The sequence below is a fragment of the Rhinolophus ferrumequinum genome, chromosome 9 (assembly GCF_004115265.2).
Source record: "Rhinolophus ferrumequinum isolate MPI-CBG mRhiFer1 chromosome 9, mRhiFer1_v1.p, whole genome shotgun sequence".
Classification (NCBI taxonomy): Eukaryota; Metazoa; Chordata; class Mammalia; order Chiroptera; family Rhinolophidae; genus Rhinolophus; species Rhinolophus ferrumequinum.
Genome location: NC_046292.1, coordinates 16,768,915 through 16,788,797, shown reverse-complemented (window position 1 = coordinate 16,788,797; position 19,883 = coordinate 16,768,915). Strand labels below are relative to the sequence as shown.

Sequence of the window (19,883 nt, the reverse complement as noted above, 5' to 3'; positions counted from 1 at the left end):
TGAGTGCAGGGGCTGTGTCGGTTTTAATTCATCTTTTGAATCCCTAGCACCCCAAGCACTGCTTGGCACATGGTAAGTCGCTGAATGAAATAAATGACTGGCTAAAATGAATGAGCAGTGTGTGTTCAATAATCGCTGGCCGAACTCAGCATGAGCAAGGATCATGCCCAGATCATCTGGCTCAGGCCTTCCCACCACCTCTGGCTGCCACGACGACGCAGGGGTGACACTAAGGCACCAAGGCCCTGAGTGCTGTGGAGCTCAGACAGGGCGAGGGTGCAGAGCAGAGGGCTCAGGGAGGGCAGGCTGCCTTGAGTGGCATCATGTGACCACTCTGTGGTGTCAGTGACCTGGGTCTGAATCCCAGTAATCTATGAATAGTTCATATTTACTTGGTTCTAAGTACCCAGCCCTCTACTAAATTCTTTATGTGTGGTTGTCTTATCCACCCTAACTAGAACACATGTTATGGTTTAAAATTTGTATATGTGGAAATTGAGGCCTAGAGAGGTTAAGTAACTTGTCCAAGGTCACCCACTGAGGTGGGCTGTGAACCCAGGGAATCTGACATAGAGTCCGCTCCATTGTGAGAGCACAGTGATAGGAACAAACATTTAATAAGCACTATGTGCCAAGCACATTTATAAAAACTTTCCGGATACGTTTATGTTTTTATTTTATAACTCATTTCATCCCATTACAAACCTGTGAGGCGGGTATCACTATCTCCATCTTACAGATGAAGAAACTGAGGTCCAGAGAGGTTAAGGAACTTGCCTTTGGTCACACAGCCAGCAAAAGGGGTGGAACTGGGTGGAACCCGGGCAGAACACTCCAGAGTTCGCTCTTTTAACCACTTGACTTCACAGCTTCTGCTCAATGAATGAGTGTTACTATTATTATTATTATTATTTTACTGGGATTTTGCAGGGTGGAGAAGGAAGGAGCAACATTGTAGCTGGGAGGAACAGTGGGTGTGAAGACTAAGGGCGGCAGCTGGGGATGAGCACATTCAGGAAGGGAAGTATAAGATTTGGTGAGGAGATGCGACAGTCAGGGTCCCCGAGCAGTGGAGCTCAGTGTCCAGGGAAGGCCAGAGTGGAGGTTAGATGTGAGAGACGTATTGGGATAATTGGGAATTTACTCCATAGGGAGAAGCTAGCATGCCACAGCGATACAGATGTGACACTAAGATGTCTGCTCGCTCCAGAATCCCTGTGTTATGGATTCTGTGTGAGATGTTTGAAAATCCAAGAGTGTCAGAGCCAAATTGACCTGGCACTGCTGGGTGGCCTTTGGAAAGTTACTTAACCTCTCTGTGCCTCCATTCCTTTTCTGTAAAATGGAGGTGAAAAAACAGGATCTCCGTCACAGGGTTGCTATTTGGGTAAAATGAGATAATGAATATAAAGCCCCTGGAGGAGTGCTTGGCACAAAGCATTCCTTTAATATATTTCATTTCTCTCCCCCCATGTCTAGGAAGATCTTCCCAAACCCCCAGTGTCACCAGAATTAAGGCTAAAATCAGCGACTAATTTAGAACCACCAAGATCCCTGTAGACTCCAGGTCAATAGGTGAGAGAGGAAGAAGAAGAGAGGAAAATGTCAAGCTATCCAGTTTCAAAATGTGTCCAAGACTGAGTAAAAAGAATAATTATAATCTATTTCCTTCTCCTTTCTGCTGTGTCAACTCGGGGTTATATAACTGAACTTCTCTGTGAGGTACCCCTTGGGGGCCTCCAGAAGGCAGGGTTGGCCGTGACATAAATAAATACTTCTGTGCTCTTTGCCCAGGTTCTGAGCAAACACCACAGCCTGAAGGAGGTCGTGAGAAGGAAGAAGCTGGGTGAGGAGTGAGTTCTGGCTGGGACTCAGGAGACCTGTGTTCCAGGCCCAGCCCTGCCTCAAAGGACATGGACATTAGGTGACGAGCTTTCATTAGAGAGTGACCTAGGAGGAGATTCCAGTGTGGGCTAGGGAGTCATGGAACCCTAGGTCACCTCTCTTTGTGGACAGCATGAAGTCCACTCCCCACGCTGACCTGGCATCCAAGGCCTTCACGCCTCTCTTCTGCCTCCTCTCCCATCCGTCCCATCTTGGCACCCACACACGCAGCACCTTGGTTGGCTCTTTGCGAGTGTCCCCTCTGACAGTGTTTGTCCCCTCTCCTGGAATGTCCTCCCCTCCCTGTGAACTGGTGGAGTGGTGGAGTGAGCAGAGGTGTGGGTTTTAGAGTTAGACCTGGGCTTGAATTCAGGCTTAGTTAAGTCATCTTGGACTCGTGACAACCCCCCTGAGCCCATTTCCTCATCTGTAAGCTGGGCTTTGGGATTCTGGTCTCATTCCTTGTTGCAACAATCAAATGAGATAATAACTGCCAATAACAAGTGCCAATGACTTAGCCTTACTATATTAACCAGGCATGTGGAAGAGTTTGCATGCATAAGTCATTTAGCAATGCACACCAAACCTCTAGCCGTGTGCGTGACGCAGCCTGGGCCCTAAAAATGCTGGTTTCCCTTTCCTCTGAGACCTGCCCAAGCCTCCCCACCAATCTCAAGTAGGTCAGTCTCTTCTGAGAATCTTCACAGCATCTCACTGGTACCTCAGTTACAGCACTTATCACATGAAAGCGTTGTAATTAGTCAGTAGACAGGTCTGTCTTCCCTTCTAGTCTAGGAGCTCCCTGGGAGACAAAACATGCCTTAATCAGGGCCACTTTGCCACACTCAGCATGGGGTCTGCCACTTAGAAGGCACTTGAATGAATAAATGAATGAATGTGCACACACACATAGGCTGCGCATGGAAGAGATGTGTTTAAGTAGATGCCTGAGGATGGAATGGCTTTGAACATACACTTAACTTGCTGGGCTCTGAGTCCCAGAGCTCTGGTGATGGCCACAGGGGTCCCTTACTCAGCTCTCCATTCAGACTCCAGGGACAAGTCATACCTTTCCCCGGGCTCTTACATTGCTTGGACTTGGACCATAACTTTTTATTCAATAACCAGGATACTGGTTGAGGAGTCCAAGAGACCTGGAAGCTATGGAATGGATGTAGAAATACTGGAATTTCCAGGATAGTCCAGTGGCTTGTCAATTGTAGACCTACTTTCACAGTGCCTGGGCTGGCCATGCACCCAGTGTACTTATCTAAGAAATGCTCAGTGTGTTGGGGACAGTGTGCTTTTCACACCGTTGTGGGGCTGGGACATACTACTGTGAAGAAAGGGAAGTCACCAGCCTGCTTCCCTGGGGTCTCACTTGTTGGGAAAGGAATTAGGAGAACAGGCTGCTGAGGTCTTAGCCTTCTGAACAGTATCTCTCCATCATTTGGCTACAGAATAAATTTCTAATTCTTTTTCTTGGCAACCGAGGTCTTCTATGAACTTTTCTCAGTCTTACCCACCAGCACCTATCTCCTCCTTTTCTCCCAGACTGTAGGCAGAGTGAGTGACTTCCTGTCTCCAAAACTCCCAGTATTGGGAAGCTGGCAGCACAATAACTCCCACCCCACATGCTCCTCTGCAATGTGACCTGGCCACTGGCCCCCTCAAGAGGCGGAGTCTATTTCTCCGCTCCCTTGAATCTAGGTGAGCTGCTAGGACCACTAGAATATGGCGGAAGTGACACTGGAAGTGACATGGGTATAGCCTTTCAGTGTCAGCTTCTGCTTCCTCAGAATCCTTGTTCCTGGGAACCTCCCTCTCAGATCTGGCTGCCATGCTGTGAGAAGCTCAAGGCACACGGAGAGGCCACAGGGAGGTGCACTCGTAGACATCCCCAGCTGTGCTCCCGACCCACAGCCAGCATCACTAGGTTGCTATATGAGTGAGGCACCTTGGATACTTAGGCCAGTTGAGCCTTCAGATGACTGAACATCTGGCAGAAACCATGTGAGAGACTCCCCATGAGAACCTCCCAGCTGAGCCCAGTCAACCTATAAAGCCATGAGAGGAAACAATAATAAATGACTGTTGTAAACCACTAAATTTTGGAGCAGTTGGTCACATCACAACAGATAGCACATTGGTCTTTACTCCAATACTCTCTTCCCAACTCTACATACACCAGTCTAAACCTTCCTCTGTCATGAGACACAACAATTTCACCCTGCCCGGGGCACCTCTTCCACTTCTGACCATTTAGAATAATTGTTTGCACCAATCATGATGGCTTGGTATTGAGATCCCTGGACCTACTTTTCCTTTAAAACATTTATAAAGTTTATTCTAAACAGAAATTTTCTATCACTTCTGAAAATGGAAAACCAATGTCACTTGCCATCAATAGAAGGTAACAAAATAAATTGGATGACACAGATCAATGTCATTGATTCCAGCTAGACAGTGTTATCTCCCAAAGTGTTTGAGTCCGAGGCTGGCCTTCTCTTTGTTGAAAAGATGAGCACGTGTTGTGGTGACACTGGTAGCCAGACTGAGTTCTAGTATCTGGGCAGTTGTAGCATATCAGCTTCGGGTCCTTGGATCACACGTCCAGTCATGCGTCCTTAAATTCAACAGTTCCAGGCAGCCTTGTGAGTCTCCCACTTTCCTGATCAGGACAGCACCATAGGTCCCCAATTTGGCCAGTTCTGCTGTGTTTTGGGATTCTTCAGCCTTTCCAATATTTTTAAAGAATTAGTTGTAGAAAATCCCTGCCTACCTAAAATGTTGAGTTCTGCTGTTTCTTGCACTGGCCTCTGACTTCAACACTCTCAACTTCGCATAACTCCTGCAGCATCTCTGGATTTATTTCTTTTATTATTTAAGTCTTTCCTCCCCGAGTATTTTCAATGTGGGCCTTTGTGTAATCCACCTTCTGTGGTTTTATTTGCCTAAGAATATTTTTATGATGACCTCATGTTTGAAGACAATTTGGCTAGCTTTAAAATTCTGGATTGAAAGAAAGGGTTCTTTGCTTTCAATTCTTAATGACATTACTTTTCTACTTCCTTTATCAACTGTTGTTACTGACAAGCCAATTTGATTCTTGTTCCTTTGTAAGGGATGTTATTTCTCTCTGTTCTCTCCCCTTTTCATATTCTCCATTTCACCCAATACTGTGTGTGGATTTTTCCTTATTTCTAGTTGGCTATCCATGAGTCCTTTCAATCTGAGTTCTTTCATTTTTCTTTAATTCTGGAACATTTAATCTCCATTATTTCTTCAATTATTTCTTCTCCATTTCTATTTTTATTTTGGGACACCTATTTTTACTCTCCATACCTCTTAGCTTTGCTTTTTTATTTATCTTTTTATCTTTTCCTGTTTCTTTCTGGGATAGTTCTCAATCTGATCTTCCTCTTTACTAGTTAATTCAACTGTATCCATCCTGATATTCATGCCACCTACTGTGTCCTTTATTTTAAATATATTTTTTCATAGCTAATGTTTTCTCTTGGTTCTCTTCTATTACTTCTTATTCTTGAATTCCTGTATGAATTTCTTCCCTTGTCTCCTTGTATATAATAATGCTTTACAATCTTGGTCCATCTGGTCCAATAATTCTGCTTCAGCTGGCATATGTAGCTTGATTTATTTCCTTTCTTTTATAGTAGTTGTACTTCTCAGGTGTCTAATTATTTTGGTGGGCAAGTTCAAGTTCCCCTGGGGTGCTAGCTATCTGTCTGGTAACATGCCCTGGAAAGAGACCAAAAGCTTACAGAGAGGAACAAAGATGAGCCCCAAGGCAGAGAGCTGCAGACCTCCTTGGCTACCCCTTCCTGGCTGGCACTCTGCCTGTATGACCGTCACCTTTGAGCTCCCAGCGAGAAGCAGCCTTGGTAGGAGGCCGATTCCTCTAGTGGGATCTCACAGGCTGGGGCGGAGGACCTGATGGAAGAGTGACTGCCTGAGCCTTGTCTCTTAATCAAGCCTCACTCCATCGGGACTTTCAGTTGTCCCCAGACTACCCTGGGCTGTAGCTGCCAACTCCTGCAGCTACAGGGACAGCACTCCAAACAGGTAAGCAAGTGTCTGTCCCTGAAGAGCAGGACAGTGGAAAGGTTGTAAGTTCAGGCTCGGAGGTCAAACTTTCATTCATTCCACAATGAACGCTTGCATGCACAAAGGTGATGTGTGGGGTGAGAGGGAGACAGTGGGAAACTGTCCTTGCCATCATGGAGGTTATGCTGACAACAAACTAACACTCTCAGGTCCCAATCCCAGTGCTGCCCTTTGGACAACTCACTTAGTCTTTCTAAGCCTCAGTTTCTTCATCTGAAAAATGAAGGTAATAGAGTGTGTCTATCCATAGGGTTCCAGAGGCTTTCGGGAGGCAATGCATACCAAGTGATTCACAATGCCTGGCACACTGAGAGCTCCCCAAAATGTTCATTATTATTAGTATTACTATAAACAATGACATTGTTACTGGGGATTAGGTAGGAACTGGGAGCTGCTTTTAAAAGATGAATCTCCTTTGTCCTTCGGACAAGCCAGTTGCCCTTAAGATCTGTAATGGGAGCGAAGGGGGTGCGGAGACGTGGAGGACAAACAAACCAAGTTCCATTTCCCTGAGAGAACTATTAATACCACTGGTCCCTTTCCCCCAGTTCTTTGCTTGTTTTTCTTTTTTTGTATTTTTTTTTTTTCATTTTAATTGTAAAGGGCAGTGCAGTGAGGTCGTCAGAACTTCCACAGCGAAGGGCGTGGGCTGGAATCCCAGCTGTTTCTCCTTCGCTCCAGGCCTAATGTCTCCACTAGATACAGGAGACAAAGTGCCCAGGGCCCACAGAACTTTTAGGGACCCACAAAAATGTTTTCCTTTCTTTCCAAATCAGAAGAAAAAAGCAACTTTTAGATTGAAGAAAAAATGTTTTACTCTACTAATGCAGTCATTAATATAATTGTAAACATTTTGTATGGAAGAAGGGGACCATGAAGGCAAACTTGCCTAGGGCCCTGGGAAGTCAGAATGCATCCCTGGTCAGCTCTGTGACAACCAGGAAGTTGCTTCTGTCTCTGAACCAGGGAATATTCTGCACTTCCTGGGATGCAGTAAAGACCTGCAGAGCATTTAGCAGTGTGTAGGCCTAGCAAGCTCTCAGGAAACACGAGTTAACTATTTCCCTCTGTGACCTGCAGGCTAAAATCTTAGGAAACCTGGAGGAGGGTTATGGGATTGGGTATCGCAGTGTGGGGGAGCAAATTACACAATGCTTTTCATTGAGCAACTGACTGAAGAGACAACCTCAGGTGGAAGAATAGATGGAAGCTTTAAAGCAAGGCCATTTGTGCTGGGTGTCTGCAAGAAACCAGATAGCAGCAGCAAGAGTTGTCTCTGAATTCCCAGCACAGGCCCTGAGGCAGGTATTAACTCTGACGAAGTGGAATGAATGAATGACTGAATAAGTGACTGATGAGTGAATTGTGGAGGGATTTAAAAGCCCTGAGGTTGTTGGCCCTAAAAGTTGGCTCAGCAGGCCCCAAGACACAAAGTTTCTCTAAAGGGGAAAGGAAACTAATATTTATTAAATGATTGCTGTGGATATTGTCCAGTGTAATAAATCAGGAAACTGAGGCTCAGAGAAGTGATGTGGCTTGAACAAGATCCCACAGCTCGAAAGCAGAGGCCTAGGTCCCTGCTCTTAGCTCTTACCTCACTGCTGGCACTTCTGCCCAAGGCTGGCGCTTCTGCCCAAGGCTTGCTGGACCTCCAGGGTCTGCACCAATCCCTGAGATGCCAGCACTTCCAGCACCACCCACTCCACCTCCTCTGGGCCCCCCAGCAGCTCAGGAGTGTCCGGCCTAGACAGGAGGCCTCTCAGAACAGGCCTGGAAGCTGGCTGAAGAACAGCCTCTCTGTCTCCGAGATGGGCACACCCTCTTCCTTAGGCCAAACTGCAGCCACCCCCCCACCCAGGAGTTTCAAACCACATGAGAGGTTCCAGCCCACAGCTACACTCCGGCCCCACCCCCTCAGCTTTACCTACACCCAGCCCTGCGCAGGAATCCTCGGAGACTGACTGGCCAGCTTTTGCCTTCCTCTATTCCTGCCTCCTCCTGCCCACTGAGGATCTATAGGTCTGATAAGGAATTGGAGAGAAAACAAAGAGGGATCCGTTCTGCCAGATCCCAAAGCGAAGAGTGGGATGCCAGAGGCCAGGATGCCGATGAAGGCATCAGGAGGCGGATGGATGGAGCTGGGGAGGACGATAGGAGCAGTATGCACGGGGCTTGAAAATCGTCCAGTTGAAATAAACAGGCTGCTTCTTCTAGGTAGCCTGCGGCTGGCAGCGTGCAGAGTGTGCATCTTAACGCGGGCACTACCGACCAGCGATGGCTCAGCTGAGGTTAGAGAGGTTCCTATTTGGGATCATTTGTCTTCATTACCAAATAGGTATCTTAAAAGAAATCAAGTGAACATAGGCAATTTTAGGTCTTTATTTTCATCATACATGTGTTTTTCTTCTTTAATTAAAAGGGTGTACTGAGCAACTTAAAATCCACTTTACCTTTCTTTCTTTTTTTTTTAAACCTTTCTTTGCATTTTATTAGGTTGGAAAATAAAGGGAAGTGTTGCTGCGTGTTAATTCCCAGAGGATTTCATAACCCACTGTATGACACGAGCCCTTGGAAGTAGGAGACTTGAGATCTCCATTGACACTCCACGACTGAGCACATCTCAGTCTCTCAGGGCCCCTACTTCCCCACCTTTAAATGGATGTTGCCCTCTATTACCGTGAAGGGTCCCTGAAGCTCTAACACCCTGTGACCCTGTCCCGGAAGCACTGGGGTGAGGATCAGCGTGGACATTGCTTTCCTCCTCTCAGAGTCCCGAAGAGTCTCAGGGACTCGTGATGTGTTAAGGGCAAATTATGAGCAATGCTGGAAAGTCTCACAAGGAGAAGCTTCAAACTTGGCTCTTTTCATGGGTACAGTACCTCTTCTCTCCTGTTGACATGTTGCCCCGCATCTCTCACTTCCACCTCAGACCTGTGCTTCTCACCCCAGGGAGATGGAAACCCCACATGGCTGCCTGCCAGGAGCTAGAAGGTCCCTAACTTTGCTTAGAGCGGCTCCAACTCAAGGACACAGCTCCCTTTGGGCCTGAGGCGGGAGTGGCCACAGTCCAGTGGTGTGATATGGAGCTCCGGAACTGGCCCAGGGGATAAGGTGTTGACACGAAACCACTGCAGCAGATTCTCCCCCAGACCAGCTTGTCCCTCTAGCCCAGCTCACTGGGTGTCTAGCTCACCACACACACCGGTGGTGGGCTCACTTGGCACCGCGGTGCCCCCTTCAGGTACCTTACCACCAGCAGGAACAAGGTGAGGAATTCTCACCCTCGGGAAGGGGTCCTGGGAGCCCCTTCCCCTTTTCATCTTTTGCTCCTTCAGGCACCCTGGTCCTTTGTTGTATCTTGGCGTCCCCTCCTTCCTCCCCTACCCCTGTAACCTTGGGGTGGACACTTAGAGGACATGAGAAAGGTACTTGACCTACCTAGAGTTCCAGCTCCTTCGTCTACTCCCAGGTGGCCGCTGGCGTTCAGGAGTCCAGGCTTTTGTGTGCCCTCCCCTACTTCTGTGCTCTGGCTCTGACTATCATGTCGCCTCTCCCCACACCATAAAGGGGGGGTCTGAGCATTCAGAACGAGTCGCCCCAAGTTGTGCCTCTGTGGTATGCAGATTGTATTGAGCTAAAGGCAAGTTTAGCCTCAAGCTCAAGAGAAATTTCTGCCCCTCCCTTAACTACCTAGAACTTGAATTAGGGGCTTTTGCCCATAAGAGATAATCAGAGGTAACTTCTTTGGACCCATCCATAGGGCAGGGCAAACTTCTACTTACTAAACATCTGCTCTTATCTTCCTGCAATGATCTTTTGAAGCTCCCAAGGCACATTACCTCATCCCTACCTCAGAATGTTTTATACACGCATGTTCCCTTCTATCTCTGAACCTCTCATGCATGTGGGGTTTCTGACTCTCTCAGGTATGCAGGGTCCCCATACATATGTATGTATTAAATTTGGTTATTCTCTCTTGCTAATCTGTCTCATGTTCCTTTGGTTATCAGACCAGCTGAAAGAACCTTGGGGGTAAAGGAGAGCTTCTTCCCCACAGGGATGCCCCTATTCTGATACTCTGGGCTTACATTTACACTGTTCCATCCACCTAGACACTTGTCTCCTATATCCATACTCATCTGTTAGGATCTGGCCATCTCTAAATTCACTACTATTTGTTGACTGTTAACCACATGCCAAGCGCTTCCTGCAGACTCATTCATCATTCATTCAACAAATACTAGTGAGACCTGCTGTACTCAAGCACTATATATATATATATATTTATATATCTATATCTATGTCTATCTATCTATCTATCTATCTATCTATCTATCTATCTATCTATCTATCTATCTATCTATATAATTGTGAACCAAATAGACATTGAGTCCTTACCCGGAGGAGCTATATATAGTCCAGTGAAAATTAATAGCTTACACTGAGTGCCTGCTATATAGAGACCCTATACTAAGCACTTTATATGGATTATCTGACAGTCTGTCAGAAAAAATTGCTTCATTTAAGGAGCACATCAAACTGAACCAAAGAGAAACGAACGGTTCTGCCCAAGGCAAAGTTAGACACCCCGCTAAGGGCAAAGCTGGGATTCCCACTAGTAGAGGGTTTCCTTGGTCCCTCTAAGCTAACCCTTATATTTGCACACCTATGTCTTCCTCCCAGCCGGGTACCCAGACCACAGAACTGGAGCCGGACGCCGTGTCTTTCCTCTGGAGCAGCTCGTTCCGTGAGCCGCCTCCACTCCCTTCACGCCCGCCCCCCCCCGGAGCTGTTCCCAACGTGTTTGCTGAACTTGCCGATCTGAACTAGAACCCTGGGTTCCTCCCCCTGTGTGGCTTTTCATCTAATCGAATCGCGTATCTTCCTTCTGGACTGGCTCCCGCTCAAGACCGCCCCAATGAGACACCCATTTTACAGAGGAAGCAAACACGGGTCCTGAGTCGTTCAAGATCCCTTCTATCTCCTGGCTGGTCGGCTCAATTCCTTTGTTTTTTCCCGTGGGAAACGACCTGCCTTCCGAATGGCCGGAATATCAACCCCAAACGCAGGCTGGTTCTCAGGGCGCTCCTCCGCGCTGGGCTGAGCTGTTTGGCACTCTGGGCACCTTTACGCACGTCCCATCCCCATCGCCGAGCTGAGATTGATCAACTTGCCACCACCCGCCACCGCCGCCCTCGCGCACACACCCCAGGCACTTCCTCCAGCGAAGGTGGGGGCTCCACTGGGACGGCTCTTGCCTCCACCACCGCCGGCTCTCCTTCGCGGAGCGCGGCCGGCAGGTGGACAGCAAGCCGCTGGGCCTGGGCTGGGCCGCCGTGGTTCCCCCGGACCCGGGCACCCGGGGCCTCTTACCTGCTCGCGCGAGTCCCACGCGCCGGCCAGCTGCCGGCTGAGCCTCCCGCTGGCGCCACCGCCACCGCCGCCGCCGGGGCTCTACCCGCCTGGGGACCCCGCCTCCGGCCCGCCCCGCCCCGCCCCGCGCAGGTGATCCGGGTGCCCCGGCCTCGGGGCCCGTCCTGGGGCGCAGGCTCGGGGCCCTGGAGTGGCGGCGCCTCCCCGTGGCGTCCTCGTGCCTCTCCCCGGCCGGGGTCCTTTTGGGGATTCCAGTTGCAGCACCGCGGGGCGCTCAGGACACCAGACCATGTCTTCCAGATCCGACTACTCTGAGGGCAAGGCGGGAGGAAGGGGCCATACAAACTCCCCCGGCTGAATGGGGGCTGCGGGGTTTTGGGTCTGTGTCTTTACAGTGGGATTGTGCTAATCTGACTGAAAGGTGTGGAGGCAGGTTGGAGTTTAGAGAATCACAAAGTGTCACGCCTGGACGTCTGACTCCTGGCAACTATCAAAAATTCCACTCTGCAGAATCAGACTGGTTGATTGCCTACCCCGGAGCCCAGGACTCTATCCCCGTCCCCCGTCCCTTCTCCCCTTCCCCCCATCCCCCCCTCGCAAACAATAAGGCCCTCAATTCAATATTTACAGAAAGAGGGAAGACATTTTAGAGAGGGGAAACTCAATCCCTTTCCTTTTACAAATGGGGAAACTGAGGCCCAGGAAGCAGAGGTGAGTTGCCCAAAGTCACACAGCAGGTGAGTGATGGAATCAGGAATACAGCTAGGTTTCCTCCTTTTGTTTTCAAATTATTTCCAGAAGGTTATGGGCCTATTGCTTTGACAGGGTGCCTATGAGGTGGTGAAGGTTTCTAACTTCCTCCAGAGCAGACTAAGAACTGAGAGTCTAGTGTTTTCATAGGAAACTCCAAGGCGGTCTTTATCAATAAGGAGTGATTCGGAAGTATAATTCTGTGATTCTACTTCTTCACCAAAGACACGAGAAATAGTCCTTAGCTTCACAGACTTTCCCTGTGATGGGAGAGGCAGAACTGTCCACAAAGCAGGGGGCCCATAAAGGAACAGAGGAGAGCCCAGTAAGAGGGTGCTCTGGCCCTGAGATCTGAGCTCTGTGGGGCCACTTGAAGCTGCTTCCAGAAGCTCGGGCTGGGTTGCATGTGGGGTCAAGGGCTTAGCATTCACATGGTCTCAGGTTCCAATCCTGACTCCCTGCTTACCAACTGCAAGGCAGGAGCGTGTTGTTAAACCTCCCTGAGACTCAGTTTCTTTCAGTTGGATAAAGACAATGTACTTACCTCAGTAGAGTTGTGGTGAGGATTACAAATGAGATAATACTTGCCAAATACTGGATAAATAAGAAAATTTATACTAAGTGGCAGGGACTGGGCAGGGGGACATGTTGACACAAAGGGGACCTTGGCATCTTTGGATAGGTCCCCCTGTGCAGGATTTGGTGGTCTCCACCCTTCTGTCATCCATGACTCCACTCCACCTTCTGCTTTCTCCCTTAGTCCAGGCCAACCAAGCCACAGGACACCGGCCATATCAGAATAAGTGTGCACACACTTACTGTGAGAGATTTGGGAAGGAAACTTTCTCTCACCAGCCTCCCTCATAAAGAGTTGACCTGGGTCAGATACCTGAGCCAAGCCCAGTAAGGTAGACACATAAAAAGGCTCAAGCTAACCTTCATCTTTCAGTTTATTCATTCTTTAAGTTCTACTATGTTCGCAAAAGGCCAGTCACTCTGCAAGGTGGGACAGTCACTGCGGTCTCTGCGTCATCCTGTAGACCCCACCTTCCAGTGCGGGTGAGGGGAACAGCTGACACCCAACCAGAAAAGATGGTAACACACGAGAACAACAATCTGTGAAAAGTTCTATGAAGGAAATAATAACGTGTTGTCATTGATCATTATTAGAAGGAGGACAGGTATCTGCCAGGAAAAGATAGGTGTGGGGGAGGAACAAACTTTCCTCTACCCTCAAGGTTTTTTTGGTTGGTCTAATAATCAAATAGACATGAGACAGATTAGCAAGAGAGAATAACCAAATTTAATACATATGTATGAGAACCCCACAACACAAGCGGTTCAGAGACAGAAAGAGAACATGGATATATTTGACATTCTGAGCTAGGGATGAGGTAATGTACCTTGGAAGCTTCAAAAGGTCATTGCAGGATGATAAAAAGAGCAGATGTTTAGTAAATAATAGTTCAGCCCTGCCATATAGATAGGTCAAAAAGGTTATCTCTGATAATCTCTTATTATGGGCAAGGACCCTAACTCAAGTTCTTCAAGGTAGTTAAAAGGAGGGGCAGAAGTTTCTCTTGAGCCTGAAGCTAAAATTGCCTTTTGCTCAAAACAATCTGCATACCACAGAGGCACATCTTGGGATGGCTAGTTCTGAACCCCCACACAGGTGAGCTGAGGCCGGAAGGACAAGCAGACAGGTATGTCATATGGGAATGGGGGCTGGAGCTGGGGAGCATTCCAGACAGAGGGAAAGCCCATGAGGCCAGTGTGGTTGACTGGAGGAGGGATCGGGGACAGAGTGGACAGGATGAGGTCAGAGGCAGGAAGAGATCAGCTCTCGTGAGGTCTTAGAGGTTAGAGTGAGGAGTCCAGATTTTGTTCCAAGTACCATGGAAAGCCATGGGGTTTTAACAAAGGAATGACCTGATCCGAGCTACATTTTTAATAGACCACTCTGGCTGGCTGAGAAGATGGACAAAGGGAGCTCAGGGAGGAGGGCGGTGTGGAATGGGGGTAACAGTGAAAGTGAAGAGCAATGGTCAGATTTGGGATATATTCTGGAGAAAGGGCAGACAGGGATGGCTGGGGGAGGAAGATTCAAAGAAGGTCATACGCTTTTGACAAGATAATATGCACTCCCATGTTTACTAAAGCATTATTCACAGTAGCCAAGATATGGAAACAACCCAAATGCCCATCAACGAATGAATGGATAAAAAAGATGGGATACATATACACAATGGAATATTATTCAACCATGAGAAAGCAAGCTATCCTCCCATTTGGGAACCATGGATGAACCCGAAGCATATCACGCTAAGCAAGTTAAGTCAGACAGAGAGAAGCAAGTACTGGATGATATCACTTGTACGTGGAATCTAAAAAGGTTAAACCTGTAAAAAACAGTAAAGTGATGGTTATCAGGAAATGGGGGAGAGGGTGGATAACAGTGATTAAGAATGATGGTGTTTAAAGGCACAAACTTGTAACAAACAGTAAATAAGCCACAGACAGCTAATGCACTGTATAATGAATATAGACAATAATATTGTCCTATAATGATTGAATGTGGTAAATATTGCTACATCGACAATTATATAAATGTATCAAAGTAACACATTGTATATCATAAATGTACACAATGTTACATGTCAAATTTACTCAATTTAAAAAAACAACAACAAGAAACCACCATGTGGCAGTTTGGTTGCTGATGAGTCAATCATGACCCCAGCAGCGGAAGTTTCCACAACCAGAGTCACTGACCCCACTTCTTTCTGAGCTGGCTGCAATTCAGGCACCCTTAGGTCTCCCCTGGATTTTACACCCCCAGAGTCTGAGCCCAGGGAGGCAGGGAAACGTGCCCACTGTGTCACAGGTCTAGGCAGAAGACTCCTAACTCCCAGTCCAGAACCAGCCTGACCCACCGGCCTTGATTTATTCCTCAGGCAAAGCAGGAACAGGTCGTCTAAGGTGCCCCATCAGGCAAAGGAACAAGACTATTAAATGATATTCCACATGTAAAAACTGGAAATGACCACAATTCCAAGTGATGGCGAATGGCTAAGTCAATTGTATTTCATAATCGAGGCACCAGACATACAAATATTCAGGCATCTCCAACTGGTGGAGATTGTGCGTGTGAGATGTTGTGGGTTATAATAAAAAACATATATTTTGGTCTTCACCCACCGTTCGTGGCTCACAGCTCCCCAAACCCTTCTAATTCCTAAGTGACTGGAGCAAGAGGGGGCATCTTTTGTTATAATATCTGGCTTTTATCCTCAGTTCCTGAAATAGCTTCAGAGGGATCAAGGGGAGGTGGACATCTGTTATTCATAACAAACCCCTTTCAGCCACACCTGAGTTTATGTTAATGAGGGTATTTTGAGGAAGCCTCTAGTAAACTTAAAGATGGAAGCTGATTGCCAGCCAAGCGATTAGAGGGTTGGAACTTTCAGGGTCTCCTCCCACCACCATGCCCAGCCCCACATCCAGGGAGAGGAAAGGGGCTGGAGGTTGAAGCAATCACCAATGGCCAATGATTCAATCAACATGTGTATACAATGAAGCCTCCATAAAAACCCCAAAGGACGAGTTCAGAGAGCTTTCAGGGTGAATGTGTCCAGGGTGTGTGCACACCCTCAAGTCCACAGGGACTGAAGCTTCTGTGCTCAGGACCCTTCTGGATCTGACCTTATGTATCTCTTCATCTAGCTGTTCATTCATATCTTTTAATATCGTTTGTCATAAACTGGCAATCTAGTAAGTAAACTGAGTTCTGTGAGTCCTGAGTTCTGTGAGCTGCTCTAGCAAATTAATCAAACCCAAGGAGGGGGTCATGGGAACCTTTGATTTATACCAGGTCGTCAGAACCACAGGCAACAACCTGGACCTTGGATTGGCGTCTGAAGGGGGCGGTCTGTCTTGTGGGACTGAGCCCATAACCTGTAGGATCTGACACTATCTCCAGGTAGTGTCAGAATTGAATTAAACTGTAGGACACCCAGCTGGTAGCAGAGAATTACTTGGGTGGGACGCCCCTTGCCTCTTCCAATATTTGGTGACGAGAAGTGTCAGAAATAAAGCAGGGTATTGCGAGTAGAGGGGACACAGAGTGTGTTTTTCCATGAGTTTAGAACTAGGAAGTGGAGATGGCACATGCAAACTCTGACAACTATATAAAATGCATGTCTGTAAACTAATTAAGATTTGAACGGAATTTGGTGGAATATAAATAAAGCATAATGATTTTCCATGTTCTTTTGTGACGATAATAATGTTTATATAAAATAGTTTCATAAGTCAATGAAAATTGCTTATAAAATTACACAACAAACCACCCATTTCAGATGTTATCATATGGATTCTTAAATGCTTGGAGATTTAAAAATAACACACACACACACACAGACCTGCTCTTGCCACATAGAAAATACTCACATGCATTGAGATAGCAGAGGGTGCTGTTGCAAACCAGCTTTTGAGCACCTGGGTTTTTATCTCCTGGCCAGGACCGTGCAGTCTCTCACTTCTCCCCTCAAAGCCTTAATCTACTGTTTATGGCTTGTGAGATGGTTGCTGGGGAAACCAGACGAATGTCCTGAAGGATTAGAATGCAATTTCAGGGGGGAGATGAAGCACAGAGAATCATGAATCCAGAGAAATACAAGTCCGTTTAACTGATTAATCCAGTCACAAAAAGAAAAGAAAAAAAGGAACCCCATAGCTAGGCCAATTGATTTTGAAATCAATTCCTTGTCTCTCAGCCAAGGGGGTGGAGAGAGCAAAGGCCCAAAAGACTCAGATGTTACGATTCTTAATTATCTATAGGGCACACAGTACAATTGTTCATGTGGCTGCTCCCCACATAAACGTGCGCTGTGAGGTACCCAGAAATGAGATCCAGAGCATGCAGACACGCTTTCCCGCAGCCATTGTCCTGCATTCGAGTTAATTCCCATTTCACCTCTGGGAACATCTGTGCCATGGAGGGACAGGAAAGAAGAGAGTGACGGAGGATGAGCCAGGCGTCTGTAATGCTCAGCAAGCCCCCTGCTCTCCCTGGGCCTCTGTTTTCTCTTCTGTAAAGTGGCAGGGGGACTGTTTGGTCTTTGAGGCCTCTTCCAGCTCCATGGGAAGTCTGATTGACATGACCGCCCCGTTTCACAGCCAGCCCAACTCATTTTTATGCTACATTTTTAGAAACCCTTTGATTCAATTTCAGTGTATTAGCACAAATCATTTGCAGGTAATTACAAGGGAAAAACTTCTGTTCCCAGAATGAAAATGAGAGGCTGTAAATTAACTTAAGCCCTTCGACCATCAGCAGAAGCTGCTCTTCCTCAAATTGGCAAAGAAATTGTGCTTTTTTCCCTAGGATTCTAGCAGCACTTCCAGACAGCAGTTAGCCCATTTGCAGCTATCTCAGCTGCTGAATTCCCTCTCTCCTGGTACCTTCTGGGTCCATCCTAACACCAGTCACTCTAGGAAACCCAGAGTGAGGGTGGAAAGAACACAGAGAGAAGATGCAGCACAACAGCTATTTCATTTCCTTGCTATGTGACCTCAGGCAGATCTCCTAACCTCTCTGGGCTTTTGTTTACTCATCTGTCCACTGTATACTGCTAAGGGTTGTAATGAGAACTGAATGAGTCAATGCTCATAAAATTACTACCTCAAACAATAATGGGCTGTGCAAATATAAAAAGTAATCATAATACTGTAAATGGACATTTTGTTAAATGAAAAACCACTTACATAGATTCTAAAGGCCAAGAAAGTCTATGATCCAGGGATGGAGAACCCAAGATAGCTTGAATCATGGCCTGGGGATGGAAGGGAACTTGAACATCCTCTAGCCCAGGGGGTCGCAGTCCTAGCTGTCCCTTGGAATCACCTAAGTGCTTTGAAAATCTGAGGTTAAAATGCACTGCAGTCTCTTGAACCAGAGTCTCTGGGGGTGGGGCCAGACGTTCACTTTTTTATTTTATTTTATTTTTGTTGCAAGCTGCCCAGGTGACACTAATGTGTGATCAGGGTCAAAGCCTCGTCTACCCACAGAGAAGGAGTGACTTGCCCGATGGCTGGCCCTCGGCCTGCGATCTTCTCTTTCTCAGGCACAGTGTCACTGCAGATCGCTCAGTACCTCATTCCCCTCAGTGCTGGGAGCCCCCACAGGATGTCATGGCCTCTCCTCCCACTTTCCTGCAGGCTGGAGTGTCCCTCGCACCTGGGGGCTAAGAAACTGTGTGATTTCTCAGTGATGACCAGGCTGTCGATCATTCCAAATTCAATTTCTGTTATGGGCTGACTTGTGTCAAAATGTATACCCCCACCCCAATTCATATATTGAAGTCCTGATCCCTAGTACCTCAGATATGACTATATTTGGAGATAGGGCCTTCAAAGAGATAATTAAGGTAAAATGAGGTCACATGCATGGGCCCTAATCCAATATGATTGGTGTCCCTACAAGAAGAGTAGAGATTAGGCTTTTGTTTCCTTTGCCTAGATAGCCATTCCTTCCAATGCCATTTAGTCAAAATCCTGCTTCTCCTACAAGCCCTAGTTCATTTTGTTTTTTTCTAGCTTCTTAAGTTGAATGTGTTGTTTATTTAGACTCAGTGCTTTTTGCTTTTTAATACACGTACTTAAGGCTACTATGCATTTTCCTCTGAATACCACCATGGCTACTTCCCACAGGGTGCACTCTCACTGTTCCTTTCCAAAAACAATTTTATTTTCCTCTTTAACTAAAGAGATATTTAGAAGGGTAGTGTTGGATTTCCAAGTGTTTAGGTTTGTTTTTCTATTTTTTTATTGTTAATTTCTAATTTTATTACATTATGGTCAATGACTGTGGCATATAGGTGCTACAGACTGAATGTTTGAGCCCTTCCCCCAAATTCATGTTGAAATCTAATCCCTAATGTAACAGCATTTGGAGGTGGGTCCTTTGGGGGGTGATTAGGTCATGAGTGTGGAGCCCTTGTGAATGGGATTAGTACCCTTGTAAAAGAGAACTCAGAGAGAGATCCCTTGCACCTTCTACCATGTGAGGACATCGTAAAAAAAACAGCTGGCTATGAACCAGGAAGCGGGCTCTCGTCAGACACTGAGCCTGTTGGTGCCCTGATCTTGGACTTCCAGCCTCCAGAACTGTAAGAAATAAATTTCTGACATTTATAAGTCACATAAGTCTATAGTATTTTGTTATAGCAGACTGAACAAACTAAGACTATGGGATTTCTGCTTTTTGGAATTTGTTGAAAATTTCCTTATAGCCTACTGCTTGATGATTTTTAGTGATGTTCAGTATATGCATGAAAAGAATGTGTAATAGTGCTCTTTTGGATACAGAGTTATATATATATAAATACACACATATAATCTATTATATGTAATTGATCACATAATTGTGTATCATACTATTTTGATAATTATGTATGTTACATAATGTATATTTTATGTTATATCCATTAAATGTAATATATAATTAAGCTGTTTAATTTTTTGTTTAAACTTTTACTATTCGTATTTATTTTTTGTCTACCTGATTGATGAAGTCAAGGAGTTAGCAAGATTGGTTCCTACTGGGGGCTCTTAGGGGGAATCTGTTCTTGCCTCTCTCCTGGATTCTGGTGGTGGCTGGCAATTCTTGGCATTCCTTGGCTCTTAGAACATCATTCCAATCTCTTTTTCTGTCTTCTCATGGCATTCTCTTTGTGTGCGTCCATGTCTAA

At 46.5% G+C, this 19,883-nt stretch overlaps 1 protein-coding gene across 1 annotated transcript in view; it reads right to left on the bottom strand.

Annotated features, from left to right (window-relative positions):
- NCMAP (non-compact myelin associated protein) overlaps positions 1-11,477 on the bottom strand; it is a 34,903-nt gene extending 23,426 nt beyond the window's left edge. Inside the window, exon 1 of the mRNA XM_033115924.1 lies at positions 11,383-11,477. The gene's annotated coding sequence lies outside the window, so the exon portion shown is untranslated. The remainder of the gene's footprint in view (positions 1-11,382) is intronic.
- Positions 11,478-19,883: the final 8,406 nt, after the last annotated feature.